The sequence below is a fragment of the Rhopalosiphum padi genome, chromosome 1 (genome assembly GCF_020882245.1).
Source record: "Rhopalosiphum padi isolate XX-2018 chromosome 1, ASM2088224v1, whole genome shotgun sequence".
NCBI lineage: Eukaryota > Metazoa > Arthropoda > Insecta > Hemiptera > Aphididae > Rhopalosiphum > Rhopalosiphum padi.
This window is the reverse complement of record NC_083597.1, coordinates 15,301,411-15,317,056: the sequence shown is the minus strand read 5'-3', so window position 1 is coordinate 15,317,056 and position 15,646 is coordinate 15,301,411.

Genomic DNA, 15,646 nt, shown 5'->3' with positions numbered 1-15,646 from the left:
GGACTTTGAATATTAATTTTCATAATTTACCATGTGAGATATTATTTTAACATATATACATGTTTTTATATCAACTAGAAGTTCTTATAGAAAATGTATTTGCTAATAATTTAAAATTTCCTGTTTTCGATGACCTAACCTTAATAGAGTTCGTGAGGAAATTTCTGTAACGGAAATTAACGTATAACCATGTTTAACGACGTTTATTGTGAAAATAATATTCCGACAGTTCTTTTAGTAAACCATAAGTGCTTAAGTTAAGAAATCCAATATCGAAAACAATTTTGTACTGACATATTCGATATTTTAAAATATTTGCAGTAAAAAGATAAAAAAAAATAAGGCTGAATACGATTTTTTAATAGTGTTAAGTCTTTGTTATTCTTATACCTAAGTTTAATGTTGTACATTTTTAATGCAGTTCTGCATGTAATACATAAGAAAGAGCTAACTACCATTTCTATCGAATATTGTTATTAAATTATTATACGTATTTCAGTAAAATATAGAAGATAATAAAATAATAATAATTAATAATATTATTAACAATTAAGTAGCTCATGCAGATGGTCAAGTATTATATATTTTTCTTACATTTGAGTTTGTGATGACTAATTACTTACAATTAGTTTAGTAGGTATATTTACATCTAAATATTAATTTATAGAATGGATCATTAGATATTTTTAAATAATAAAAAAAAATGTTTCACTTTTAAATTTATCTTCTGCGTCAGAACTAAAATAGGTAAGTACTTGTTTTAAATAACAACAATAATTTTTGTTAAAAACCCTATTATACAAAAATAAATATACCTTCATGCAATCATGCGTATCAAACTTCTTGTTTATAAAACCTTGTGAAATTACATCATCGATTTTTAGTTGGGTACATTTAATTTCAAAATTTGATTGCTGTTACTACTTAATGATTTGAATTCAAAAAAATTGTATTTATAATACAAATTGATAAAAATAAATGACAAAACCGTATTCAATCTTTACATAAATAATTTAAAAGGATACAAATAAGTAGACTTATCACGTGAATTTATAATTTGGTTAACCTCTTTTCATACTTTTTACGTTTGAGGAAGAATGATTTGTTCATTTAAACATTTTTTTTTTTAAATATTGTTATGAATATTTAATTATTCAAATATTTTGTATAATTTCCATCAAAATATAATTATTAATTCCTATATTATATTCAGTCCATGTTTAAATTGCATTCTGTTTGGATAAGAAATAAAAACTCTGCATCGTGTTTGAATTAGATCTGTAAATATGAACATGATTGTTCAGCACAATACATTATACAATAAAATAATATTCGTCTATTAGTTAAAAAATTATAGCATAATAAAGTTGTTATTTTAGGTAAATATAAGTGCATTTTATATCATACACAGTAAGCCCATGGTACGTAGGATAAAAATAACGTATATACTCAGTATGCATGATATTTAATACAGTTTCTATGAAAATAAAATATGCCTTTACAAAATAATTTCACTAAAAACCTGTATTTTAGTTGTACATTTCTATATAACATAGGATATATTTATATACCTATATAATATGGGTAAATAAATTTAAATAAATATTTTATGAATTATAACATGAATTTAAGTAAATTACTTTAGTAATTACTGTATAGAGGACTGCTTTATGTTATACATTATTTAGTTTTATTAAAATTTTTTTGCAAATACATTTACTCTCAAATATAGTTATTAGACCAAGGACGAGACTGTTATTACACAGTGAGCTGTTCTATTTTAATCGATAAGTGTTTAAATGACTAGGTGTCCTCGAACATTTACTTTCGCCAAAGTTCTAAAGTCTTGTTTATGTGACCATTGTTAATCATTTTATCTAATTGAATGTACCTATCTTTTGATGCATTAGTTTTTGTCAATAAACTAAATAGTAAATAAAAAAAAAAACAAGGAATTTACTTTTCTGTTTTGTAGATGTCCATTACGTAATTATAAGTGGGTCTGCGCCTATAATTTTTTATGAAATTTGAATACAATGATAAATTATTGTACTTATACAAAAACATATTTTGAAAAGAGATAGTATTTTAATCTATATTTTTAAGGTTATTTAAATATATATTTATATTTATATAAGTAATTGATTTTTCAATTAGAAATACCATCAGTTATAAATAGTAATATATTACCATTCTTTTCATTTTATATTTATTATTCTATTAACGGCAATTGGAAATTTGGTAGGTTGGAATAATACTACCTATAATATAGCAAATATGCAATTATAACGAATAGACATGTAAATAGGTTCGTATACATAGTTTAAAATTTATCTAAATATTTTAAAAATTGCATCATGTAAACTTTATAAATATACGTAAATTTGAATTTAATAACGCTTAAATCATAAAAAAAAATACATTAGGATTTTGACAGCCTAAAAATTGTTATTGATAATTAAAAAAAATAAAAATACGATGAAAATGAAAATATCTATATAATTCCAATACCTTTAAAAATAGTTAAAATATTTTGAAATATTTGTTGTGCATAGAAAATAATAAATAAAACAATAGAATATTTAAATACCCTATAATTAATATTTCTGGAATAATAACAAAATATTATAATGCAACTATTTAATATTAAAACAAGACTAATTTGAGACAGCTTACATTTTTATTAAACTTTATTTCAAACATTTTTAAAAATAAAATTACATCTATGATATTATATTCCGAACGAGCTGACTTAACAATAAATACAATTTATCCTAAAATTCAGCAGTTTCATTATGGTACTAAATTAGTTGGTTTTCTACTACTACTACTAAAATAATCAGTTCATTGTTTAAAGTATTCCCACTAGAAAAGTCAATATGAACTCTTCAAACTGTCAATTAATAAACAATTCATTCGAACTTAAAATTATTTTATCGTACAAATCAGTAAACGTGAAAATAAATAACTTAACTACAAACATTAGGTATTAGAAAGTTGTCATTAATCTCATTGATGTACATGCGTTTATATAGAATCTAAATATGTTTTTAGGGAATTAAAGAAATTATCAAAAATATGTTTGACTTCCTAAATGTATGTATGCATTGATATACTTTAATGATTGGGTACACATTGTGAAAATATAAACAAACGTTGTTTTTTTATGAATGATATATTTATCTTAAATAAAATTGCATGTAAAATTAATAAAATATAAAACCATTTTTTTCAGGAGTTTAAAGGAAGTGAGAATGCAACTATTTGAAAACTCACATATTTGAATACGTATCTCCACATACATAATAATATGGGTCCATATCTTATGTACTCAAGAAGTCAAGAAGTAATAATTTTCAATCCAGTACAATAAAAAATTAAGGAAATCAATGTAGTATGTCAATATAAAATAAAGAACTAAAGATTGTCAAATGTATGATGACCTCAAGAAAAAACCAATTCAGAGAAAAGAAAAGAAATTCGTTTTTTTCATGTGAATATTCAGTAAGTATGTTACTATTTAAAGTTTCGTTACTTAAATATGTTATTAAAGTGTATACATTTTATTTATCATATTACTTTTACTGAATGAACAATTTATTAGCTTTATAATTGTTAGTAAATAAATCATATTACATAAATATTAAATATTTATGTACGTTAAATGTTTAAAATTGGATTGTGGAGTATATGACCAGCCAACAAAATTGACCTACTAGATTATTATAGAGTGGTTTAATATGTGATCTATAAATAATATTATTTTATTTAATACATTCCTAATGATTGCAGACTAGGTTAGTATGAAGGTTAGTATCGGTTAGTGTGAGCCATTATAACTTTAGTCTATAACATATTGAAAACTGTTTAGATTAAATGAAAAAATATTTATTGAATACAGTTTAACCGTTCGTTAGTTTGTGTTTCTTAAGTATGATGAATGTATCAATGTGTGTTAAATATTAATTTAATTAATATTGTGGATTTTTGTGTAAATTATTCAGCAAAATGTCTTCTAAAATTATATATACATAAATAAATTATACATAATATAGAAACATTATTTACGACAAATTCATGGGTATACAATTTTTTACATTTTTACAATTATCAGATCAATCAAATGTAAAAAAAAAATGCATCACAATAAATAATGACATGAGATGTGAACTGAAATTTAAAATTATTTTAAAACGTAAAAGTAAGAAATATAGTTTATACATAGATGTTATTAATATCGTTTTAATATTTGTTGTAGTTAAAAAAAACTCATAGTTCATGTTGAAAAAAAAAATATTTTTTTTATACATTATTACAATTTATAGTGAACTTAAATATATATTTTCTATAGTCTATACAATGTTCCAGATATTTGAAAATCGGAAAAACAAAATATATATATATATATAAAGTTTTAGTTTTACATCTTATATTCGTGTATAAAACAAAGCACTGCTTCACGATTACACTAAGGTATACTGTTGAAAGAAAAGATGCGTCTATCGTACAAATATTACAAAAATAATATGTAATTATTGTAAAAAATTGGATTAAGAAATACCATAATAATACTTATTTTTGACTAAATTGTACATTTTATGTATGATATATCTACTATTCGAATGTGGTACATTCCATTGTATTGAAAAAAATCGAATGGATTTATTGCTCAAAGAAATTTAACACATTTCTTGCGTTCTTTATATTTTTTTAATATTTTTTTTTTTTTATTCATCAGAAGATTTATGGAATTATGATATATAATCCCGAAATACTTTTAATAGTACGGCGATGATTTAATGATTTATGTATTTCTGTAAAATACCTATCTAAGGTAAAATAAATCATTCATGTTAAATTGTGATTGGAAATTATATCTATACCGCCGACTAACGTTGCGTTAATCAAGACCAACGTTTTATGCAGTAATGAGCATTTAATATACGTTTTTATTGAATTTTTTTCTATAAATTTAATAATTAAAATGTATGATATTAAATTATATTAAGAAATATTTAATTTATAGTTATCATTCAATGTATAAGTTCAAACATTAAACGTATAACAAGAATTTAGGCTAATTATCTGAGTGCGTTTTTCTTACATATTTGTTATTTATTTTTCAATATTAAAATGTATTAAAAATGTATTTTATTGAATTAGATATCACTAAAGGTGACATAAATATAATGTTTAAATGTATTAAAAACTTTAATAATATATACATAATACGATAATATACAGTATATTAAATATTATTTTTAAACCTTAAATTATGGAAAATTAATTTTAAAAATAATGATGTAATTCTTAAATATAATATTATATTTACTTTTATCATTCTTAATAAAATGAGTTGTTTTTAAATATAAATAAAAATAATATTTGCAAATTAATATTTTGTTAAATTTTATTTTTATTGTAAAGTTAAATTCGTTATAACATGATAAGGAGGCGATATTCCTAAAGATGAAAGTTAATATATTTTTTTAGTCTATAGCAATAAAAATGATTATGTATGTACTCAATGGAACCGTTACACATCACAACTACAATGATCATAAAAAGTGATATTCGTTTATAATAATATGGTAATATCGATATCAAACAGTAATATTGCGTACCCATTAAGTGCTGATAATTGGCGTATACAGCTATAAAATTACAGTTGTATATCGGTAAATTATAATTGCATACACCGCTTTAAAATATTTTAGTATTAAAATGTTTTTTTTTCCATTTACTGACTATTTAATTATACCCAACACCTATAAATGTAGTGCATCGTTAGGATCAAGGGGATGACCACATAGATAAAATGCAAAATAAAAATAAGTTACTAAAAATATGAAATTACAATCAATAATATTATAACATCATTCCTTTACATAAAATGTTTAGATCTTGCTAAGAAAATAGATATTAGAAAATTTTGTTTTTATAATTAGTTATTATTTAATGCTAAGTATGGATCTTACCATCATAATATACTCACATCATAAATAATTTTAATTATTATAAAATAACCTTAAATGTATCGTACACCAAACATTATCAATCACTGACTGATTTCATAATTAATTTATCTGATTAAAATACTATTAAAAATTATTGACAAGACGTGTACGAGTATAACTGTATAAGTAACATTTCTGATAGAGTAAATAAAGTGTAAAGATAAAATTATTATAGAAAAGTAGAATAAAATATAAATATATAAATGACGTGTATTGACAAAATAATTTGATAATTCTCGCAATTTTGATTAAATTCGTTAAAATGCTATCTGAAAATGCTTAAAAAATATTTGTGAATTTACGCTCTACTTTTTTTTTCTATTAATAAAAAATGACTTATGAGAAACCTTTTATTAAATATTTAAACTCACCGACAGAACAAAAAAAAATTGTAATTTACATTTATAGAACAAAAAAACTAATACAAATTTAAAATTTCAATAATATACCATATTATAAAGAACATTATAATATAAACGCAATAAAATCAAGATTCTACGGTTATTAGTTTTTATATTATAACAAAAAAAGAAATACATTTTGTCAAAAACAAAAGGTCTAGCTTAAAAAAAAAATTTTTTGTTGTTTTGTTTTTCTCGATTATTAGGAAAAGCACTGTAATTTTTTTTTTTTTTTTTATCTCTCGAAATAATTATTATCTCAATTTTATAATAAAAACCACAACCAAATAGTAGAATATTGAAGCATTTTTACTGTCCTAAAACATTATATAAGACACACATAATTGTGAAATCAATATGTTCATCGCTCTGCACAAAACTTAAAAATATAGAAGTCAGTAAACCCCGAAAATCATACTTGATGAGTTGAAATAGAATGAAAAATTGATATTTAAATTTTTCTAGATCATTATATTCTTAAAAAATTATATCATTTGTGTAATAAATAACCACATTTTTCAATATTTGTTAAAAAGTGTTCAAAAATAAAAACATAAATTAATATTCTGTTTAAAAAATAAAAATATTGTTGACAAAACTGACAGTTACAAAGATTATTATTTTGGTACATTTAAATTTTAAGTAATGCATATATTTTAAATTCAATATTTTATTTTAAAATTGTCACAATTATTAAATAATCAAATAATTGAATAGCTTTAAATAAAAGCTATTAATGCTGTACTTACTTTAAATAATTTATGTCATACTGAATTATCACAGAAAAATATGATAATTTACAATTAAGGTCAAGAGAAAAAAAATAATCCAAATCAATCGAACATAAACAAAAATTTCCCCGATGAACTCGATAAATAAGGGAAAAAATATTTGGAATAATTTTTTGTATGCTTATGTAATCGGACTTATTATGTTTTGGGTTTGGCACATAAGTATTATTATCAAATAACTGAAAACTCTGCAAAAACTAAACAAGAAAAAATGTTCTGTATTTTTATTAAAACAATATATAGTATAACTAAAAAAATTATTTTATTTAATCCACCTCTTCAAATAAAATAGGTTTAAAAGGACGCAACGTTTTCTCCGTTTTACAAACTAACAGGATTGCAAAAAAAAAAACGGGAAAACTGGTATTTTACGCAACACTAGTTTCCGACAAAATTGGTTTTTGTTTTAAATTATAAATTAATAACTATAGAGACTTGAAATTTTCTCAAAAATGTTATATAAGCAATTTCTAGACATAATATAATTTAAAAAAATATTTTGGTTCATTTTAAGCTATTCATAGTCATTTTAAATTGATACAAATTTTTCAAATAAATTTCTCAAGTAAAAAAGCTTTACAACTTAATAAAAAGTACCTTGGATATAATTTTTTATAGAAATTTAAAATACGAAAATACATAGTTACATTTTTTGTTATATTTTTTATGATTTTACTTATGTCATGTTTACTTATTATTTGCACCATAACACAAAAAAAATAGTAGTCATAGATATTTAAATCTTTTTGCAACTTTGCAACTATTACAAATATTATTATCTTATATGCACACTACACATTTTAAACTAATGTTAAGCTATTTTAGTCGATATTGTACTACCATTTTCTAATAATTATACACATATAATATAATATTATAATTATTAATAATATCATAATAGTACCAATGCTTGTATATAAAAATATGTTTTTGATAAAAATTACGAGTTTTAATGAAAAAAATTAATAATATAATAATATAATTATTATTTTCAATTTACTGTATCAATTATGGAAAAATAAATCACCTATAGTATTATAAATATATGTATCAAAATACCTAAATGTTTACATAATATTGCATCTACTCAGAATCGTTTTTCGAAAAAAAATGAATTATCAATGAGTTCAATTTCACTATAATATCCATTATATTGGCGTAGTATATAAATGCATGGTGTATTTTAAATCTATTATTCAGATGAGGCAGTTTCCTGGTTTCTTTGTTTAACGCTATTCGTGAAATTCGAACTCCCCTTTTTACATTGTAAATACCTTTAAATATATATCATATTTTCAAAAAAGTAAATTTTTTTTTTACGTCATTAACTAAACGCCCTATAGCGTTACAAATTCCTTTTTTTTCAAATCAATACAAGCTTTTTTACTATAAATTATTATGTTGGAAGGTTTTTTTTTTTTGAAAATGTATACAATAGAAATTCAAATTCAAACGAGAAGTTTTTGAATTATTCTAAAATCCCTGTGTACTAAGGAGTATAAGTTTAAAAGATACAAATTCTATATTGATTCGAAATCATAGAAACTAATATCGTTCTAATAACATCTAATAATATAGCACAATTATTTACCAAATATAGCAGACTAAATAGTATTGTGGTTTTATATAAAACCATCAGACTTCGTTAATTTGCAATTAAAAAAAAACACAGTGGATAAAATATTGAACATATTACTTAGTGAAGCATTAACTTAGTACCCGAAAGCCGATTTTTATTTAACTATTTGTATATTATACAGTACTTATAGTTGCTCATTTTCTTATTACACAGAATCTTTAAGATAAAATTAAAAATTTTACTTATATATAAAATTTCACCATTATTGTAATTCGTGTACCTATATCGGTTTCTCTTGGAATATTATACAGGTTATTTAGTCTCTTGAATCATACAACATAAATACAGGATAAGTATGAAACATGAATTTGTACGTATACTTGTTTGATATATGTGTACTCGATACGACAAAACCTATAGAACGATTGTAAGAACGTAATATACATTAATTTCTATTGAATTCAATGCAAATATAAAAACTGTATTTATGAATAGACTAGTGGCTGCTGAAGAGCAAATTCTATATAATAAGAAGGAATGTTTAAGGTCAGAAATGGAAAAGTTTTTTCGTAAGATGATTATAATATGTTCTTTCTATTAAAATTTAAAATTAATTTGTTATATTTTTACTAATAAAATGCTTTGAAATACTAATGGGAGATAAAGGTACTTATTTACTGATTATATTGTTGTACAAATTTATTAGACTTACTTTTAAAGAAACTATTAGTAAATATTAAAATTTACTTCGTTAGTTACTTTTTATACTGATCTTATATTAAATAAAAGTTTTATTTTTATACTTATAAGACCAGTATCGAATCAAAACTTAAGTTAAATTCAAAAACTTAAAATATTTATAAATATAGGTATGGTGAAATTTTTAAATACCAATAAATTTGATAAGTTTTTCGTTAATGAACATTTTAATTAAATAATATTATCATAATTGTTTAAGTGTTCAAAATAAATTGCTTGCTTACATACTTGAAATGTAAATACCTAGATGAAAAGTCGTTAAGTAATTCCTATTGAAGTCCAGAAGATTTAAATAATCAATAAATGATACCCAAAACATTTTTTGTCAAATCTTTTTAATAAATGAATTAGATAATCTAATCGAGATATTTTGAAAGTCCAGTTTTCTGCTTTCCGTGGTGCGGATTCCGACCATTGACCTTGATGATCAATGTATTTTATAATTTCAAATTTAAAAAAACGAAGGAACATAATTTAGACATCTTAGAGTTGACCGGAATGATTATGTATACAGTTATATTTAAATTATGCAAACTATGGAATTATTTATATTATGATAAAAAAATACAATATTTTTGGATAATTTAATTGATTGATTTTTATTTTATCAGCACGTTGTGAATTCTCAATGTTATACTTTATTATATAAGTGTTATTTATACATAATAAACATTGGCGATTATTATCGAAAGTACACGATATGAAAACGTGTTCTAAATATATTCATAATAATAACATGTTATTAATAAAAAATAACGGTATAAATTTAACATACACACGTACGTATAAATATATATATATATATATATTACACAAAATAAAAATTTTAAACTATCCAAGAAAAAGCTTAATCAACGAATACCCTATTTTATTTCTTGGACCACCGTCACTTTTTTCTTCGGTCTTTCCTGATTATACCCTGGAAGCCTGCAGTTTAGCATATTCAAAATTCAAATCACATTCCATATTCAAGGCGTACATCTGAACGGTGTCAATGGTGGTCGTTTATCCAACGGTTTCTGTGGAATACTAAAATATGTGATGGCCAGTGTAAACAACGATTCAGTCCGACGAAATTTCTGTTTTTATATTTTATAACGGATTATATCCAAGTAAATAGGCATGGTCTCCGATGAACTAAGAAATTTTGTATAAACATTTTTAAACTTACCTTAGATAGTCTCATGCGGTGATTGTTAAACTTAAAAACCTCCTATATTATGAAACTTTGTAACTCAACAATAAGTTTGAAGCGCCCTGTATAGTATAATAATATAATATACACGTGACAAGATAGATTAATATCCTTTAGCTGACAATGCGTTTCTCTATTACAGTGGTCGACTGCAGTTGGCCATTAGGTTGATTTTATGTCACCACGATGTGCGTTCCAGAGGTACACGATCGAGGACGAGCAGATTGTCATTAATAATGTAATTCCATCCACAATCGATGTAAATATTTTAATTACTTTCCCTGCACGCGTTGAACATCAAGAAACACTAAGCCCGAATAAAGTAACAACTAACGATCGAACCAAACCATGATTCACCATTCGTCTATATTCAAATAAAAGTAATGACATTACACGAATTTGTATCCCACGAAAATGATCCATTTGATAATATTATAGTAAATATAACTGAAAAAATACACAGCACATTGATGTTTATTAGGTGTCGAGTGTATTTCGTAAATAAGAAAGTCTCTGTAATGGTCGTGTTAAATTGTAATTCAATGATATCATGCATTATAATAATCAATGTACATAAATAGGAACAAAAACAGGACATTATTCACCCTATTTATTTATTTGAGCAATACTGTAGGTTTCACATAGATTTTGAAAACACCACTTGCGTAAAGGTAAATATAGGTTAAGTAAGAAATGTAAAGTTTAAAGTTCCTACAAACAATATTTTTTAAATGACCACAAAATACTGGTTGTTTTTAGATCAAATTTGAAACTTCGTTAAAATTTTAACTTCAAAACATGTCTATCCACAAAATTTGTACTTATATTTCTGATATTTTGAATGACAGTAAGAATAATTTATGAGGGAAATTGTATTAAATGTTTAAACTTTACGAATCAGTATAAAATTGTTATGAATATCTAAAACAAAAAATTAAATATTTTGAGAAATGTATAATATTATATGAAAAAAAACATGATAAATATTTAGCAAAGCATTAAAAGAATCTACGATTTTTTGCTTTAAAAACAAAATTCAAAAATTTGTGTTATTAAATTTGACTGGTGTACTTATCTATTTTTTTTAAGTTCTGCCGATTATTAAAAAAATTACTGAACATTTTTTTTTTATTTTATCCACTTCTCCCTCGCCGATTTCGAAGTACTGATTTTCTACCATAATCTACCACCAAGTTGAAGATTGATGCATTTATACTGCTCTAAAAGGAGATGACTGGCACAAAACATAAAAATAAAATGAATACATATTCACTTTATTGTAAAATCAATACAATCATCAATTCTATACAGAATCAAAAAAAAAATGAGAATAATGTAACTTTAAAATTTAATTAAATCGCATATTTTAATGATTTGTATAAGTAGATATTATTATAGCAATTCAAAAAGTATTATAATCATAAATATATAAATCAATGTAGACAGATAAAAAATATAGATAAGGGAAACAATGGGTGTGAATTGAGGATTATTTTAGATATAATTTTGAAATTTTTATTATTTCTATTTCTATATAATAATAATATACTAAATTATTACTTATAATATTTATTAATTAATTGGTACCTATATAAAACAATATATATCACGCTTAGGTTTATGATCAATTACAAATTTATTATTAATATTTTATAACATAACAGGTTTATTACAAAACAATACAACTGATTTTAATAAATTATATAAAACAATTAATGAGAGTAATGAGACTATATTATATAATAGTCTACTTACACGGAAGTCATATACTAAAAAACGTTAAAAACATACCTATACAATAGATTATATTGACATAATATCGAATAATTGACATTAAATTTTAATACGAGCAATGCGATTCCATTATCCTTCAATAGTGAGATACTTATTATATTATAAATGACAAAAATGTCGATCCGGTTAACTACATTTTCATATACACATAATGTTTTAAAAATGGTTTATCTTTTTTTTTTATACATATTTACTTTCTGCGCACGTGGATATGGGTGATTAAACGTGATCGGATTGTCAATAAACACAGGAATTTAACGTTTGGTCGTACCACAGATTACTCGTCGTAGTGTTTTCTGAACCGTAAACTCGAAATTAAAATGCATACTCGGCCTCTGGACCCTGTACTAGAATGCCGAAATAGCGTCGCATTATTTATTTTACGCTAGCTATACTAACCTACAGACTATATTATAAAATACACTGTTTTGCATAAATCCGTCAAAACAAGTATAAATGTGTAATATGTGTGAATCCAAACGATCGAATAAGTATGATTTAAAAATAAATGTCACCTAAAGGTACAATTATATAATTGATACATTTTAATAATCAAGATCATTAGGGCGTACTACGACCCATATTATGAAAATATGAAACATTATTGAAGTTATTCAAAAACAATATAATAATATAGGTAAGTCTTTTTAACATATTTTGCAAAACTACAATTTATTTAATTGAATTAACAATATATTAATATACAATTTAATTTAAATATGTATAAAATAGTATTTAATATTTAAACATCTAATACAGAACGTATCAAAGTTATTATTATAATTAAACTGTAAGAAAAACTAAACATTAATTATAACTTACTAATTATAAGTTTATAACACGAATAAATTAATAAATTATTTACATAGGAAAAAAAGCTAAACAGTTATTATTCTAAGTTATAAACTAATATATAATAATAAATTTAAATAAATAATACTTGACACTGTGAAATTACATGAACACTCGTTAGTGTAAAAAATAGGTGAGAAATTTAAAAATTTCTAAAAGAAAAAAATTAAACAACAGGTTGACAATTATGTAGCATACCTAAACTATATTGTAAATTTAATTACATTTAATAAAAACAAGTTTTATAAAATTATTATGAGCAAACATATTATCATGTATAAATAGATGTTATATTTCTCTTTCTAAATATAAATACGGTGTATTAGATAATAATATATACATTTTGCTTTGACGATATTTATACTTAAATCGATAGGTAATAATTTAGCTATTTACTTCCTTAAAACACAATTCAATTGTATTAACATGCTAAACAAGTAATGCCAAACCTATTTTCTTCGATGACCTACAATAGTAAAATATTACGTTCGTACATAAAACACCAAATAACAAAATAATATAACTATAAAAAAATACTGTTTTAACAATTGTTTATTTTCACAATTTATCATAGTATGAGGGTTTATATTATGAAATGAATTATTAACTGTAAATGCTATTTAGAAGAAATGTACCTATTATTATTAAAATAAAACTGTAGTGACAAAAAAAATAATAATAACAAACCGATTTATTGATTGTAATACTTACTTGATAACTTATAAATAAAAAAAAATAAGGATTTAAAAATGTATCTAATTAGTTGATCAATATAATCTGTTTAAACGTTTTTGATATATTTAAATAGATACAGCAGTAGATGAATATTATGATTTATGAATCATAAAACATTTATTTTATATATATATATATATATATATATATATATATATATTAGTGACAAGTTTTACAATTTATGACTAAATTATACAATCTATAGGTAGTTAAAACTTAAAAGTAACATATCATAAACCCATAAATATATAGATATATAAGATTATGACAAATAGAAAATAGATATAATCATGAACACGCATAGGTAAAATTTTAGGGAGAGAAACAAAATAAAAAATTCTCAAGTGTTAGTTAAATAAAGGTTTAATGTTATGTCAACATATAAATTATAAATAATTCATCTAATTAAAATACATTTAAATAAATCCCAAACATATTAATGACATCCTGAATTAAACTATATTTGTTCAAGTTCACCCTTTGACGATGAACGCTTATCATACATAAGCCATTTAAACGGTCATCACCGTTAGTCGAACGAAGTCATGTTTTTACTCTCCTTAATGCACTAAATGATCTTTCATTTGTACACCAAGTTGCTAAAGCGGTGATTTGAAAACATTAACTATTTGAAAAATCGCAGCATAAAGCAATAAATTAATAAATCAATAAATTAAATTTTTCACCCAGGATTTCAATCCAATATTGACACCGACTATAAGATTTTATCTAGGTTATTACGTATGGTAGTAATTATTAAATTATAAGTTCCTATTATTTTCCGGAAGGGGAGCAAGTGCCCCGTTTTGCTCCCCCCTCTAATAGGCGCCCATGGGTATACTATATTTTAAAACAAATATTTGTAATGCAAGCATTACATAGGTGCCAAGATTAAAAAAATATAATAAATGATTTAGTTAAATTCCTTCCCGCTGCACTTACTAAAAAATAATGTGTATTTATTCGTTATTAATAGTATTGATATAATAACACAGTCAATTGCATTTACTGTATCATTATATTATCAGCAGTCCGTTATTGATATTTTAAATTAGATGAGATTAACAGTAATCAAGATAAAAAAAAAAAAATAAAAAATTAGTTATTTTTGTATCAAAAATCTTAAAATCAATTCAGTTACATATAATAATATATATCATCATCATTGAAAAGATAAAAAAACATACATGATACTTGCCCTACATATAGATGATCTGTTTTTTATCCATTAGAATATTATTATTCATAAATTTATTATATTTATTCGTCAAATAAAAGATGTTTACGATTTATAAATTTTTTTTAAATAAAATTATTAGTTTTTAACAACATTTGATGCCAATTTTGGACCTATGTGGCACTCAGCACACTTTAAACATATTTCAATAGATTCTCGAGCACCTACACACTCGTTTACATGATGCCTGTGTATATAGTTAATAATGTTTAGAATCGTCTTATGTAGGTGGCACCTACTATTATGTCTAACCACAATAACTATAATGACTTAAAGAGCAATCGTA